The sequence below is a fragment of the Hetaerina americana genome, unplaced genomic scaffold (assembly GCF_022747635.1).
Source record: "Hetaerina americana unplaced genomic scaffold, ioHetAmer1.1.p SCAF_30, whole genome shotgun sequence".
Classification (NCBI taxonomy): domain Eukaryota; kingdom Metazoa; phylum Arthropoda; class Insecta; order Odonata; family Calopterygidae; genus Hetaerina; species Hetaerina americana.
The window spans coordinates 3,752,427-3,770,194 of record NW_027286875.1 but is presented as its reverse complement, the minus strand read 5'-3'; positions in this window follow the sequence as shown (position 1 = coordinate 3,770,194).

Below are 17,768 nucleotides of genomic sequence, written 5' to 3'. Positions count from 1 at the left end.
ATTCAGTCAAATACATGAATAATACTCGTATGCCAAAAATCCTGCACACAGCTTTTGCAAAATGGACACTGAAATAAATGTGAACAAAAACAAAGCTATGATAGTTTCAAGAAACAGGGCAGAACCCCTTGCAAATTCAATGATAGGGGAAGCATGGGAGTGAATTACAAGAGGTAACAGATGTACCTCTGCTGTAAAAAAAGAATAGCCTTGGCAAAGAAGGCAAATGAAAACATATAAATCTTTTTTGAAAAAATATATGAAATTGAAAATTCTTTTGTAAAATGTTTATTTGGATTGTTCATTGTTATATAGATGTGAAACTTGGTCCATTGGGAAAGATGAAGAAGTCTCAGTTGAAAGCAATGGAAAGGTGGATTTGGAGAAAGATTGCAAGAACGAGATGGATAGACAAGAAAAGCAACAGAGAAATACTGAGAGGAATAAAAGAGAAAAGGAATTTCATGAAAGAGATGAAGAAAAGGATATTTAAATATTTTGGCCACATAATACGACATAAAACTTAGCGGAAAATATAATGGATGGAAAAGTACCCGGAAATGGGAAGAGGATGGCCAAGAAAGAAATTACTGATGGTTGCTGGATCATGAAGATCTAAATTCAATTCTCAATAAATGGAATGTGAAAACAGAATGAGAAGGCTATGATGTCATAAAAACACAAGTTACATGTAAGAGAACATGGGATGGGTAAAATATAAAAAATATGTGAATCACTGGCATTAGTCAGAATGTAACTGGTAACTGGCCTCATAACTCAGAACTGGAGTGGGGAAGATATTTACAAAAATTCTGGTTTGGTGAAAAGTAAGTAGGTTCAGTCATACAGGATTTATTCCATTAATTTAAATTAATACATTCAAAAATAGATTCCATGAATCATAATTTTGCCACACAATAACAATACTGCTAATAATTATGAACACAGTCCAAGTCGTGAATTAAAGAAAATTGTTGTTTAGGAAATGGAAAAAAATATTCACAGCAGAGCATTGCATGCTTCATGCAGTGAAGATACGTGAAATGTGAGAACATTTGTAACACATTGTTGCGACAAAATGAGCAGCATATCAAAATTAAAAGAGGATCTAGGTCGGGAATAACCCACGGAGCGAAGGTTAAATTACATATTTAATCTCTTGCATAAATTGGAAGGCTGTCTCTATAGCCATGATGTTGAAAATGTATTATTAGCCCCATTGTACTATTGAAGAAGAGATCGTGCCAATATAATTCAAGAGATCAGGAGCAGAACAGGTGGATTTAAGATGCCATTTTTCCCGAGAACAAAAACGAATCAGAATAAAATAGCGTTTGCCAGAATGCGCTTGGAGGAAAAGGTGTTTTGGGTCAAGGGTAGTCTGATGTGTAATCCATCCCGGCCATACACTCCAGTGATGACTTGCAGGGTACTAAACACTAAAGTTGTCAGGAAGCAAGAATGTCCTGATGAAACACTTGATATTAGAGCAAATCTTAACATCATGAAGTTTTTTCATGAAATATAATCGTATCGTCTTCAGGGCAAGATAGATGGAATTGACGGCCAGATTGGAGACTCTCATCTGGTATGAGACGCGAGAGAAATTTCTTCAATCAATTCGCCGAGAAAGCATCAGATCTCACAATATACAATTAATAACCCGTTCCTTCGAATACCGCTTCTGACTGGATGCTGAGTAACACTGTCCCAATGATCTGAATTTCTCTTTGATATGAAAATTACGCTACTTTGTTTTCCTCGTTTTTTCCCGGAGTGCACGAAGAAGGACCGCCAGCAGAGAAGTTGGGAAAAATGAAATCCCCTCCGATATATTCCAGTGCTAAGGATAAGACGGAAAGGAAAGTTTATGATTTGCATCGTACGATTCACAATGAAGATGCACAGCTAATGGATTTTGTTCCTTTTTTCCCTTCCCAAAAAATAATTAAGTATGAAACCCGAAGGTCATAATGTCTCGGAGTTAATTTCTCACCCAGAAAAATCAATGACTAGGATTATTGTTAGAAGATTGGAGAGGAAAAAAGTGATTTTTTTGGGCAATAACGTATTTGAGTTGAGGAAGGGGAACGAAACGAATTAGGTCATGTTGGTAACTGTAAAATTAATAGAAAGGAATATGGCAAGAGCGGTAAGATTTACTAACCGTCCAGGAGTAGGCACCATATTGGGTCTTCTCTACACGAGACAGAAGATACAAATACCGGTGGATCATGGTCATTGTAGTAGAATTTATTATAAGAAGACCAAATGAAGATGTACGTATTGGGATCAAATTAGAATACAAAATAGGACATAAAAAACGATAAGAAACATGAGAAAATGGTGAGAGAATGGTGAGAATGTTTGGCAGCGTCCTCGTGAAGCACATGTATTTCGGGGGTCGTTCAAAACTAGAGGTTGCTGGGAGAACCTCACTTCAGCTCGCCTGCATAAATGAGTCGACTTTTGGAGCCGCTCAAGTCGAGTGATCGCATCATAAGGCCTATTCTTGGGGTAAATACTAAAGCCAGTCTACGTATGTGAACTGTTTTCGTAATTAATTAATACAGCTTCATCATTGAGAGACCTTCTAAGATGAGAATTAATACTTCTACTTGATTTTCCTGTACTCCACAATCAGCAATCACTATCAATCCCGTTTCACATTAACCATATTATGTGTTTTGCAAGGAAATATATCTTCGCAGTGGAAATCCACCAAATACTTTACTCATTGAGGAGTGAAATGCTTATCTACGTAGGAAAGTTTTGCTAGAAACCCAGAATTTAGAAAACATGGCAATCAGTTTGGGGCGTAAATTATGAAAGAACACAGGTATTCACACTAACATTTGTCAATGCCTAAAGGTTAGTGCTCGTTCAAAATCTTCCGATATTGAATTGGAGCACATCACGCCATGCATTCATGAGATTGTTGAAGTACAAGTAGGTTTAACGGTACTGCGTTAATTACTAAAAGAGTTTAAATAGTTTTCACAAACGATATTAAGGATGAAAGGCAATATATTCTTCACACCGCGAATGGTATGGGTTCGCCAAAATAGCATGTTTATTTTTTTCACATTAATCCGAAAAAAGCACTTCGGTCTTTACATCGGAATTTTAACAATTAATATAGCAAACACAATAATAAACACCCAAGCCTTAGGTGGAGAAAAATCCACCCAGGCGAGAATGTTGGCAGGCGAGGACGTTACCCCGCCGCCACCGGGACCCGGTAACCATAAGGTCCATCTTTAAGTGGTGTACAACTTGTAAGTCGAGTGTCTGTGTACGCGCGTAAGGAAACGAATCTATATAAAATATTTTTCATTGACTGATTACCATGCCCGGATATTTTATTCTTACCAATTGTCTCTTTAATCAATTATACCAATTTAAACCGTGAACCTAACATGAATGATTATGAGTCCGCATTGGCAAACGGGGTAAAATAAGTAAGAAAGAAAGAGTTAATTTGTAACGGAAAGGTCACAGACGGCTTTGTGCTCAATTGGATCAGTTTCGTATCAGCCGCGAAGAATAATTTCCTGATGCACATAAAAACGAACCAAAGCAAATGCAAATAGTAGGTACGACTATACCAGTATTTGTTTACTTCTTAATTTCAGTCAGAAGGTAATCTTAAATAATCGTAATATTAGTATAAGATCACAAATTTCTTCTCATTGAAAATAAGCAAAACAAATCACAAAAATAATTGCAGCAACTTCATAAATCATTCAGCGAATGTTGGTCACACATATTCGCATAATTATTTCATTTTAAAGTTTATTAATACCATTAATGATGGGAGGCGTTACTCTGTGGGATCGCACGGTAAAAATGAAAAACATGTTTCATTTCTGGACGCATCGGTTCGAACCCCGGACTTTTCTGTGCTCCCATGATTCGTCCACCCCGCTCTATGCCTTTTACCTCTTCACCTTTGTCCATATCTCTTTCTCCCTTTGTATACCTCTAAATGTTAGCTTCGCTTTCGAATGACCAACCCGACCATCCGAAGAAAACATTCGAAAGAGCGCTTTTTTCAGAAACATTCAACGAGTGGGGAGCATCGAAAATAGTAATCTCCGACAAAGATTCAATAAACATCAAAACCAGTGAGCTAGTCCAATGTACGTGTCAAGAGCGTGAACACCTCAGCTGGCCCAAGAGCATCAAAAGCCGCGATCCAGTTCAGTATAACATAAGAGCCAAAATCAACGAACTACTTCAAGGAGTTGGTAGCTCACGGATTTGGCATATCAACGGCCAGTCGTGAGCAATGTAGGGGATGTTGTCAGACGAGGAAAAGGGCAACGGGAAGGTGGCGGGAACTGAAAGACGGAAATTTAGGACTTCAAACCAACACCCTTTTGAATAGGTGTTCTTCTAACGGACCAAAGTCACACTCGTATCTTATGAAGTCATATTCTGAGAATGATACAACATACAAACAAAAAGGCCAAAATTAATTAGATTAATTTGAAACTGGAAGATTACCTGATAATTATTTCGGTACAGCAAAGTGAAAATCAAATCCATTAAATTATTTAAGTTGCAGGTCGGAAAAAAAGGAAAAGAATTAAATTACTGAATAACTCGAGTTGTGTTTTCGAGGAAATTAGCAGCTAGGAGTACAAGTCAATGAGCCATACATTGGGTAACAAGTGCTTGTGATCATCGACACTTGAACTGCATTGTTCGTATTGGTTTTAAGTGTTTTGGGTTGAGTGCGTCGAAGAAGGCAATAAAACAGCTTTCGTTCGTTTCCATTCGGAAGAGGTAAAATTATGGCCGTTAGGAATTACGCAGCGCTGAGAGGTCATGAAGGGAGGTTGAATTTTTTACGGCGCCCGCGCGCAGATACTAATTTTTCGACCCCAATAACAATTTTAAGGCCCTTCCGATACTTGCTAATTTAAAATCTCGGCATCTACTCCTATATTCTTTGAACACAGCACACCTGGCACCAGCCTCCCTCTGTCATCATCACGCTACGCCCGTTAATCATATGTAACATTAATAACTCGTGTTTGAATACCCCCTTGGTTTCGTCTAAGAACTGTTTAAAAGAGTATTATGGGCAAACTGCATTGTAGCTTGATTTCTATCAACTTAAAAATGCACTCCGAACTGTTCTAAAAGAATGCGAATAGTTTTGGGGGATCCACGTCGGAGAAAATTACCTCATGTTACAGCGACCAGTTTCATCTTACAATTCCATTCTTTAAACATGTCTGAGGACGCCATGCGGGTATCTGTCTCCGAGGGTCAATTCCACGAGTGTAAGCAAGATAATAGATGTCGGGCTTCGCTTTGAGTGTATTTTTTTCCAAGAGATGGCTTGCTACGCTCAGGTTCCCTCAGGAACTACTTGGAATCTTTCCGTATATTCCTAGCTAGCGTAATACCATGTGCCCCTCATAATTAAAATTATCCATTCAAGTTAACGTAATTACAATTCAACCATGTCACGAATATTTCACGCCACAGCTAAACATCCACATCCCGGTATACTTTAAGGGTCAAACTCGGCACGCGCGAGAGTTGATTACAGTATCTATAATGTTTTTCTTACCACGTTTCTATTCGCTAATTATCTCTTCCTAAGGCTCGTCTTCCGCATCCTTATACTTCTGCACAATACTCTCATCTGATAAATGCTTTTGCTTATAATATATTCCATACTCTCCACTCCTAATTCTCTAAAATAGCAAAAACCAACATTTGCTAATAACCCACTATTTCCAATCTCATTTTAAGTTCTATCCTCATCTTTCGTATCATTAGATTATCCACTTTTTCAGGGTTGAGACTTTTCCAGCTGATTTCACTAAGGTAATGCAGTGACGTAGGCTAATTCACCAGCTTTATACATTAATACAGGGAAAAGACAATTGCAATAATTTTGGAAATTCTATGCATCTCGAATTCTCAAACAATAAAGTAAAATGTGAGAAACCAATGATGAAACGAAGAAGCTTTGTATCATCAAAAGGCGCGCCTGGTTCTTGGCACGTGGAGCAGTTTCTTTAAAAGGTTAGTTGACGTTAATTCCTAATAATAAACTTAAATTAGGTGTATTTATTTGATAATTGGTGGGATGGTAAAGGTTTCAAATTGACTCAGCGATCTACTTGAGATTACGGCGAAAATAGTCAACCGCTGTCAACTTTCAACGCCATTACAACGGTAAGATAGAAAATTTCGAGCTTCTAATTCGCATTTCCTGGTAGTTTTGCTTTTATACTGGATGTAAGAGTTAATAACTTAATTTCAATAATTGCTGACCCTCAAGTTGGCAGTTGTTTAGGTATTTACTTGCAATTTAATCTGAGTAAAAAATATTTCTTGTAGTAAGTGCATTGTACGTATTTATCACATAAAATGTTCAAGCCAATCGATATTCCTCTGGTCTTAGGACACGAAAATGTATTATTCAAAATTTAGGTAACTACTTAACACATAAATACTGAATTTATCTACTGTTTCAAAAATTCGAAATTAAGAGCGATGGGATAAGGAATTTCATATTTTGTATCATATTAATATTAGGTTTTTGAATTCTTTATTGTACAGTTGAATGTCTTATTTCACCAAACCCTCGATTCTTACAATCCATGAATTACTACCTTGATCAAAAAGTTCCCGGAATAACCACCGTGTGGCGCTCCCATCGTTCCGATTTGAGTTCTGTTTTTTTGTTAAATTGGTACATCTGTTGTTGATATTCCCTTTAAATCTTAGTGTCATAACTTGACATTTGCAAAAGTTACGGTCGGTTTTCGGTATGTCCATCAGTGCTTCCTGCGATTTTTCCATTACTTCCTCTCGGCTGCTAAAACGCGTTCCCCGTAATGGTTTTTTAACTCGATTGAACAGAAAGAAGTCACAGGGAGCCAAATCAGGTGAATTCGGTGGCTGTTGGATGGTATTTGTTGCATTTTTCGTCAAAAAATTACGAATAATGATAGCACTGTGCGACGGTGCGTTATCATGGTGCAAAATCCACGAGTTTTCTGCCCACATTTCTGGTCTCTTTCGGCGAATTGCTTCACGCAAACGTCTCATAACGCCCAAATAATACTCTTTGTTTACTGTCTGGCCTTCTGGCAAAAATTCATGATGCACTACACCGTTGTAATCCATGAAAACCGTCAGCATTGCCTTCTTTTTTGACTGAAAACGACGTGGTTTTTTTGGTCTCGGCTCATTTGGTGAACGCCATTCACTTGCCTGATGTCTGGATTGCGTGTCGTACTCATAAACCCACGTCTCGTCTCCAGTAATGATCCTTTTGATGAATGTGGGATCGGATTCAGCCTCGCAAATCATGTCTTTTGCGACGTCAACACGGTCTCTTTTTTGCATGAGATTGAGGTCTTTTGGCATGCTACACGACGGAAACCCAAATCATTAACCACAATGTCTTGGGCGGATCCATAGGCAATGTTCAAGTCCTCCGCTATTTCTCTGATGGTTAATTTGCGGTTATTGACCAACATTTCTTTTACTTTATCAATTTTTTCACCGACTTTCGATGTCGATGGTCTGCCACTGCGTTCATCATCTTCGATTGACTCACGACCACTTCTGAACCGCTCGTGCCACTGGTAAACGACCGTTTTTTTTAGAGAATCGTTGCCGAAACACTTTTCCAACATTTCCAACGTCCGTGCGCCACTAAATCCGTTTTTTACGCAAAATTTAATACATTGCAAATTTAAATCCATTTCTGCAATTGTAAAAAATCGCCAACACACACAGAGATAGATGTACTCTTGGCTACGTAACTTTTGCAAATGTCAAGTTATGACACTAAGATTTAAAGGGAATATCAACAACAGATGTACCAATTTAACAAAAAAAAACAGAACTCAAATCGGAACGATGGGAGCGGCACACGGTGGTTATTCCGGGAACTTTTTGATCAAGGTAGTATATCCCCATCCTCCTGTGAACATTTAACGAAGGACAAAAGGTAGGTTTTTACATTACATGCATGCTGTTCCAGCACATAACGCGTAGTACACTCAAATTAATTACAATAAAACATCAGAAAATCTAAAAACTGGGAAACAAAGAGTCAAAAGCCGTCTCCCGCCATAGACATTTATTATTCACCGAAAGCATTTCTTCCTTACGTTTGGTGGTTGTTTCAGTTCTCTCTTTAACACCTTACTGTCAAAACAAAACCTTGTAAAATAGATGGCACCTATTATCAAAATCAGGGAGCTGATGACCGATTGTTAAGGAGAAAATGAGCAACGAGGGACCCAGTGAGGCTTTTGGATGTCAATTTTGTTAGCTTTTCAAAACATCAGTTCTTCTGAAATCTGAAAATGATTTTCCTCCAAAATTGAAACGATTTTTAACATGTTATTCATAGAATTAGCTATCCCATTTTATAATTACTTAAATGCGAAAACAATCGCGTTGCGTGAGATACATCATTACAACTTTTATTCAGTCCGTATCAAGAATCCAACACCTGAAAGACCGGGAATTGCCCATTAAACGAAAGGGGCCGTTAAATGTACAGCTCATATAAAAAATGTACAATGCTATTTCCAAGGAACGTAATTAAAAGTCCGAATCTTATACACTAATAACATAAAATGAATAAAGAAACGAAGACAAATTATCTGTTTTATTCGTAAGTAGTTTGTATACGAGTATGAACAACTGGAACAAAATTTTCTCATAATAAACTTATCATGATCAAAATTATTTGGGAATAAAATATTATTGCAATATACTTCCAAGCGCAGTGCCAAACGATGACAGTATTCCATTTGTTGGATTAACAAAAATCAGAGGTAAAGTATCTCAGTGATTTCATAACATTCTACTTTTAAGTATCTTCCAATATCAACACCAATGTTTTGCTGCATAAAACTGAAGTTTCACCGTAGTCCATCAAAAGCCTCAGGGCCTAAAGTGCCCAATCCATTTAATCATTATTATGTCTACGTAATTAAGTAACGTAACTGCACAACAGTTCTCAGCCCAGTAGCCCAAAAAAGGCATTCATCTATTTATTTATTTCACAAAATTTAAAAGCTTGAATACTAATACACTTTTCCAGTTTGGGCGTACGAGGTTAAATCGCTACCTGCCACCCGAAAACGGTGGATCAACTTTGTCATCAAAATCCTTTGGGCATAGATAAAACTCAAGAATTACATTTTAGCACAAGAGAATTTGATTTTAAAAGCTAACTTTTAATTCTGATTTATTTCATTTATGAGGTGTTCATTATATAATTCAAACCTAGCCTGAGCTAATCAAAAACGCTTTCCCACGACTAAATCCCATCCTCACACTGACCTTTTCCTAAAATCTATTATGGCAATATGTATTCGAAACGAAAGTTCACCAAGTACTCAAAAGATGTTCCTGACAAATAAACGTAAAACACATAGGAAAGGATGTTAATGGGATGAAGTGAAACAAATTAACCGATGTTTAAATTTGGTACAAATTAAATTCATCTGCATTTTACGGTAGTTTTGTCCTGCAGATGAATGTCCCCATATATGAGACCTAGATCAATGAATTTCTCACACCCAAAAACTTAAATGCGTATACGAAGTTTGATGAAAATCCTTACAGCCGCTGTTGAGCCAAGTTTACATACACACATACTTCCTACTATAATAAATACAAATATTACTCGCATTAGTGCTTTAAATACAACACCGTAAAGCAAATAAGGACCAATATGACTATGGAACATCTGGGGGAATTTATGAACTTTCCTCAGTTCATAAATTTTCTTTTCAGTGCAATCTGATGAGTATAGGAGATATTGATGGTGAAAATAGCAAGGAGATTAAAAGCGAATTGTGAAGATATTAAGAGATAGATACTCAAGTCAATTGTGGATTGGAGGCCACAAAGAATAAGGCTAAGTAATGATAGAAAGTGAAAGAGGAAATAAATCAGATTAAGCTACATGAAGGACGGAACATGTACAGTAGGAAAGCAAGAGATGAAACACTTCAGCCCTAAATGTTAAAATACGAAAAAAATTAGCAGGTATATCTCTAAATGTTACCCGGTGAAAAAAAATCAATAGATGTCTAATATTGCCATGGCGAGAAGGTTTTTGATTGGCCTTATTTTAATTCTGATAGTCCCATTCGGAATCCAATAAACCAGTTCATATATGTACAAGGTTTATGGTACATTTGAGTTTATGATACATTTGAAAATACTAAAAAACGTTTTTATCCTTAATCTAACATCTAGAGTCCAGCTCGGACGTGAATTAACGTCGCATGTAACACATTTATGGGTATGATCTGTCCGTACTTCTGAAGCCATAGACCTCTCTTTCTTTGATACAGAAAAAAAAATATCTCACCAAAACTTATTTCTCGTTCCCAAGCGTCGCAGTCATTAATTTAATTCCAGCATTTATTCAGGGACCCCTGACTTCAAATTTCGATGTTCGCAATTAAAGGCGTACACAAAAATCCAATCAGCGTACACTTAATTTTTAGGGAAAAAAAGAGTACGAGTGTCAGATGTCCTTCTCTGTTCAATGCTCAGTGAACTAATTTATGCACGGTTGGAATCGTCAAACTGGCATCGAAAAAAACGGCCACGCCCGTTATTCTATGCAGTTAAATCGGGGAGATCAGTGCATGGAAATAAGTACCCGTTCCTTTCACGATTGGCCGAAGTTATCCCCGTCACCTTGGAACCAACGCTTTCTTATCTTTTATGTAATTTATATCGATGGCATTGAAATTCGTATGAACGAGACGCTGAGCCACCACGGGACGTGTCTTAATCTTTGAGTCATGCATTGCGCTAAAAACAGCGAAATATGGGATACTGCGATGGGAATAATTGTAGAAAAATGCTTATACGAAAATATTTTGGAATCGAGGTAACACCAATTCAATTCAGTGGAGTAAAAATATTGGATATGATGAGCAAAACAGAGTTAATAAAGATTCTGAAATGTGAATAAAAGTTAAGATTTAGTGCGAGAGGGGAAATTTAAAGTCAAATCTCGGTCAGAAGCACGAAACATTTCACATCCCCCATGTGCATGAGGAAGATTTGGAGGATTTTGAAAGAAGGCATTAACTGGCTAGACGACTGACAGGATGCCTAAGAGCTCATTCGTAGTGCAAGGGACGAGTCCTTAAGTGCAGTGCAGTGTTTTGTACGAATTAGGTTCACGGACAAAGCCCACATTTTCGTTCACTCTGCACGATGTCGACTACTATTTACTTTTTTCCGAATGAGATGAAATGCACTGAGCGTAACATTTTTTTTACCTAAAATGAACATTTAATAGTGCTCACATTCTGTTCAAGGCCATTGGATTCACATAATACGTCTATCACCGTTGGAAATAAGTAATGTAAGGGAGGCAGGACCTCGAAGAAACAATTGAGCAAAATAATAAAAATACAACGGAAAAGAGTATATATATTTATTTTTATAGTTTTGCACGCTACAGCTCAAGACGCTTTAAGTAAAAAGATAACTGTCCCTAAATTCTCTCCCACACAAAAAGATCACGAAGTTGGCGTCAGTTTATGGAATTTTCCAATGAATCATTCTTCAAAAAATGTATTTTACCATTGCATACGCATATATATATATATATATATATATATATATATATATATATATATATATATATATATCCGGTAAGTGGAAAGATCCGGTGTTCAAATCCCGGTAAAGGAAATATTTTTGCGCTCGTGATCTGTTCGATTCCGCCTTCCCCACCTCTCCTGTGTTCGTTCTCTGTGTGTTCCTATCCCTTTTCCTTATATCTATTTCCATGTGAATATATATATATATATATATATATATATATATATATATATATATATATATATATATATATATATATATACACCACTAGTACAATGGCTTTCATATTTCTTGCGTTAGTTTCAAATGCATCTTTAAATATCAACATAAAAATAAACGTCGGCATATGTAAAGAGAGGCAGAGATTAAAGGGCAACTACAGGAGGTAGAAAAATATTTAGCAATATCATTTTGCGGTGTATAGAAAAACGTTTGAAACCAATTGCACAAAAATTAAAAAAAAACGAGATAGTATCAACAACGGTGGACGTGGCGGCATATCTTGGCGCGAGTCCTATTAGTGCAGTAGTACGTACTCCGAGAATAAAACCCTTGTTTTCTTCTTTAGTTCCATTGTAATACCTAATAAATACCAAAGAGTGTGTTAGGTACCCGTAACCAAAAATAAGATCAAATTTCTAGAGTTTATATGTGAATGCGGTTCAAGTCAGATACAGTGAAAAATGATCACCTAAATACTACCGCAGAAGTCACATGGGCGTCTCCAAAGCTACGGATTGACTTCCAATAACGCATGAAGTGGAGTAGTTAAAATCTATTTTCCACATCATAATCACATCTCTTATTTTTCATAATTTAATGAATAGAATGTGGGTGTGGAGAAGAAGAATGGAGAAAGTGAAATGGACAGAGTAGAAAACAAACGAGGGAGTACTTGGTATGGTGGGCGAAAAGAGGGGTTAGTTGGGAGCAATCCTATGGAGGCAGGAAAAGTGGCTGAAGGGGGTATTGACCGGCAGCGGGATGTTGAAGACTGTAATTGAGGGGAGAATGTTAGGCAAACGAGGAAAGGGAAGGAACAGGATAGGGATGTTGGACGGGATGAAGGAAGTACTCAAGAGATGAAGAGGGACCTGATGTAGAGTAGGTTGCTAGATTTTGTGTTTTGTTAGGAGTCACAAAATATTTATTTAGTAGCTGTGTCCATCCAAAAACCTACCTTAACCGGTAAATTACCTTTAAAAAATGAATAGAATAAAATAATCGTGTATTGAAATTTCTTTTGCGTAATACTTTCAAAATACGTTGAAAACAATAGTAGAAGGAAGAAGATTATTTTGTTAGGCAAGAATATTGGTGCAATCTATCTAAAATGGCCTCAGGTGAATTATAATCCAGTGAAACCTCACGGGTAGCCATAGTAATGCTTCAATGCCTTATGTAGCCTAGGAATTTAGATTCCGTTTCGCGTGGCCAAATAATAATGAATATGCCGACGTCCTATCCATCAAGAGACTTCATTTCACTTTTAAAAGTAAGTTTAATATCTCCACTCAAGTCATATAAGTGCCATAACCATGAACTTCTGACAAAAATTAAATTTACCAGATGATGAAAATTTAAAGCGATTCCAGTGAACAATTAAAAATTTATCCGCGTTATGCATGTATAATTCACCGGCACAAGGCATATTCATTAAGGAATTCAGATGAAATTTTGAGTGGATTCGAAGGATATGTGACAAAATTAGTATTTAAGTTTTTCGAGGTTTTCAACAGCTCGTAGAGTAACGGACATTTTCGAGAATTTTTCTTTGAAATTGTATCAACGTTTCCGGAATTTGAAATTTTGACTAACCACCAGAGCAATAAAATTATCCGCACAATGTTTTTCGGGCAAGAGTTTCACGCGGTGAGCACTCTCGACAGAGCGGAAAACAGGTTCATGTGCAATGATTAGAAAAGAAAGTGCACTTTTTTACGTGAAACCTAGGACCGAGGGATATCTATTGTCCAAGCGAATTAACAGTTCCCTTAGTTCGGGGCAATTTCCATTTATGTCTTGTTTGTGGCTTTCCCGACGGAACATTTTGAATAATTCTAAAGTTTAATAATCAGTGAAAAATTAATCTTGGGATGGAAGTGAACTCCCCTCTCAACTATCAAAAAGAATTAATGTTCATTAGAAATACTTTTGCTATACATAATAATAATAAATTATTATTCATAAAGATCGGCCCTGATCCCTTGGGAGGCTATCGCTGCAGCGGGGGAGGGGTTGCGAGGGCGCCCAACGACAGGGGACTAGGTCGTGCGAGAGAGGAGGTGGGGGAAGAAGGGGGGACGAGGACAACAGAACCTCCTAGCTTTCGGAAGTAGGAAAGGGGGGCGGGAGCAGAGACACGAGCGCTGTGCTTCATTTCAAGATCATGTCGCGGCGGTTTGTGTGCGGGTGGGCGGCGGGGGAGCAGCCCAGGTGGGGGGGAGGGATACTGGACGCACCAGCCACCATGGCGCCAGGCCGTCGACAGACAACCTCGTGCGCGTTGCTGAGGTACCCCCTCCCCCCTATCTCCCGGGGAGATCTCGACACTATCTGACCTCCGGACGGGGCGCTGCACTTTCGCTTTCCTCTCGTCCGTGTGTGTGTGTGTTGGTGTACGCGCTCGCCGAGGGCGTAAGAGAAATAAGGGTGTCCCGAATCATGTGCGGTGTGGGCGGGAGGTGCTCAGGCCGTAAAACTCACAGAGTCCCCCTCCACCACTTAACCCTCGAAATGCCATGACAATACTTGTTTATTACTCGGCAATTTCCGAGTCATTTTGATGTAAGACGCACACAACCCATTTTCACATCTGTCGTTTATTCAGTATTAAAAAAATTCATGTTCCCCCGCGTATGTGCCCAGTGATTTTAATTCACATACATATTCGACACCAACAAGCGATCAGAAATACCAAGGCTGGCAGCCTGATACAAAAGAATTTTACATCAGTCTCACTACCAGCTCCTTTAAGCTGGATTGCCATTGAAAACAAGTGGATCGGATACCGTAGTAACACAAATAAAGACGCACAATACAACAATAACCCTAATAAATTCGGTTTCGCAATTATATTTGCGTTCAATTAAATCTTCCGGCTCCTAGACTCCATATATACATATCTGTACGCATAACCGTAAATATTTTTTATATCCATCATGGAGACCCATTTTTGGAAGTGTCCATAATATATGTAGATAAATACGACGACGGTTAACTAAGGTAGGTTTTATTGCATCAAAATGATTGAAAACGAGCCACGAAAATAATATTCCAGAGAGAGAGAGCGATGAATTGTTTCCTAAACCATCGAATGAAAACTGAAGGTTTAATTCCAGGAAGAATAGCAGACATTAAAACTCTAAATTAACTTAGCTTGACCAAGAGGCAGAAAAATTATTTGATACGCCTGGATTCATTATAAGTTCTTGACATCCTATTTTAGGATTCAGGGAGTCAAATTGTGTCATGGACTTCCAAAGATATCGAAATTTAGAGCAGTCAATGACAAAATATTCGAATTCAAGTAAACTAGAAGAAGTATGTAACTATAATCAGTAAAAATCCTATCAAAGAACTTTTAGGTGTGGGAGGGAAAATTTAGGCCAAGCCATTATCAATAAATTTGCAATTTAATAAGCCACTCAGCGACATAATCATATCAAAAACCGAAAGTATTAAAGAAAATCTAAATCATGGTTGTTTATTTTATTATTTACGCTTCCGAGTAATTAAGGCCAGCTTATCTTTACAGTAACAGAAACGTTCTGTTTAGACGTAAATGAGTTTATTTTGGAAAAAAATTAATATTGATTTAATATTATATCTTGCATGCGACCGTGTAATTCACGGGGATGGACATTTTATTTACTGCGATGAGATTCGATCGGCTTTAGACGGGAGTGTCGCCTTAGGTTTTTGGAACACCTACGTTTTCTTCCAAATATTTCACGGACACTCCTTTTAAATGGTGCCATAACACGTGGGCCCAGGATATTAAATATTTACGCGTGGTGACATCCATGGTTAGTATTGTCATTGGCCGAGGGGTAGAATTATCAGGTGGGAATGGGGGTCCAAACATACGAATCGTTTTCTGGGGAGCGATGCATAATAAGCCTGGTTTCTTAATTATGCATTCGTATCCAGCGTCTCCCAGACCTGACCCCCAAATGATTGATGACGTATCCGAAGGGGGAGATACTACCCTTTGTTGTGTGTTGGGCCAGTAATAAGTCCCAGTGGAATAGGCCTGTGCAGACTTTGCGTGCGACATCCTATGCTATTGACCTTCACGGAATTTTTCTCTGAGTCAATGGCTACTTATTAAGCTGCGAAGGAAATTCATACTCCCCTTATTGAGTAATGGCTCTTCATTGGAATGTTTCGTCACTCAGACCTTCCGCTGGTGTCTTTCGAATATTAAACATCTTGTATTCCCGTACGAAGCATATGCCTCAATTAGCAGAAGGCAGTGCAGGATAAGAAACTTAGTGAAAGGAAAATTACAAGGAGGCATGATCATGGTAATTATGAAGGAAATAAATAGGTACCGCAAATGGAAATCTATTACCTTGCTGATTTAAGGCTCAAATATAAATGGTGTTAAGATAAGATGAATTATTACCTTTCCTCGATAACAAGAGTTCAAAATTAAATTCATGAAATTATCATATGATTTAGGTAAAATAATTTGAACTCAATTCAATTTTATTTTGAACATATTTTTGGAAATTTTATTACAAAACCATACACATGTATATCAGATTTCAGTCAACTTAACAGCAACGCAAGTTTACAGCTGAAGCCTTCATTATATTTTATCGTTTTTTTTATTTTAGCGTAGCATGCATATTTGCCTGTAGGATATTTTAATATGAGGGGACGATGACTTCTCTTAAAAATTCCCTTGAATTTCAATTAGAACACCCAAGCCTTCAACCACCTAAGGCTTGGATGTGTTCATTTCCGTTGTTGTTATAAGTCATTAAATCACCCCAAGTAAAGGACAAATGGGTGGTTTTCGGATTGGTTGTAAATGAATAAAAAATTAAGTAGCTTTCTAATTCGTTAATACTGTGGTGGTGACGAATTTCGAATAAAAAACCACTTCGAGCAATCGTCAGTCCACAGATCGTAGAAGGCTATTTTAACAATACCACCGATGGCGATACCAACGATGTGGTGTCAATTATCAACCTGAAAAACTAAAGGAGATGAAGTATTGGTAGATAAGGAAGCACGAAGACAATTTTCTCGTCAATACTTATTTCCACCCGCAGCTATCAGGGCGATCATGATAAATGTCGGAAGAATCAAAGATCTAAAGGCTAAAGTTAAAAAAAACATTTGAACTCCGAAAATAGTTTCAGAAGAATGTCACAGATTAGGATGCCATTCATACATATATCCTTTCTAGACTTCAGCATAAAAATAGAACTAGATTAATTTCCTCCTTTTTTTTGCATTATTGAATTATGGTCGATATAAAACCAAGTTTTTTTTACAAAACTGGAGTCAGACCGCGAAGACTGGGACATTACCCGAATTCGGTCTCCTCTTGATAGCTTTGCCGATATAAAATTGAGTGCCTTGACTATTCTTTCCACGGGTAGACCCGTTGGGTTGGGGGGGGGGGCTGAAGGTTCTCTTCTCCCCTCCCGAATCACCTTCCATGTTTTATTTATTTTATTCGCTGGCAATAAAATGGTTAACATAGAGCAAATGGTGTAATAAAATGGAGCGACATCATCACCTTCGCCATTAATGGTGAAATGACGTGCTTACTAATAAGTCACCAGGCGGACATCAGTATGCACCAAAACACCAAAACTTACCTCTTACGAAAGAAATTTAAATCGTGAATGAGAGTCGTATTTCTCCGGTGACTAGTGCACTGCATTACCGCATCATAGAGTTTGATATCAATAGGTTGTGGAATTTTCAATTCGTTTTATCACGTCAATGTAACGTCATTAAATTGCGGTTATCCAAAGCAAATATCGAAAAGGCGGTATCCGGTTGGAAAGAGTAAACTATGCCTTGGCTGGACTTCCCTCCACTCCCCCTCTCCTTAACTAGGCCCAATCAACTTGGCCCACCTACCTATTCCACATTTATGTCTCAAATGA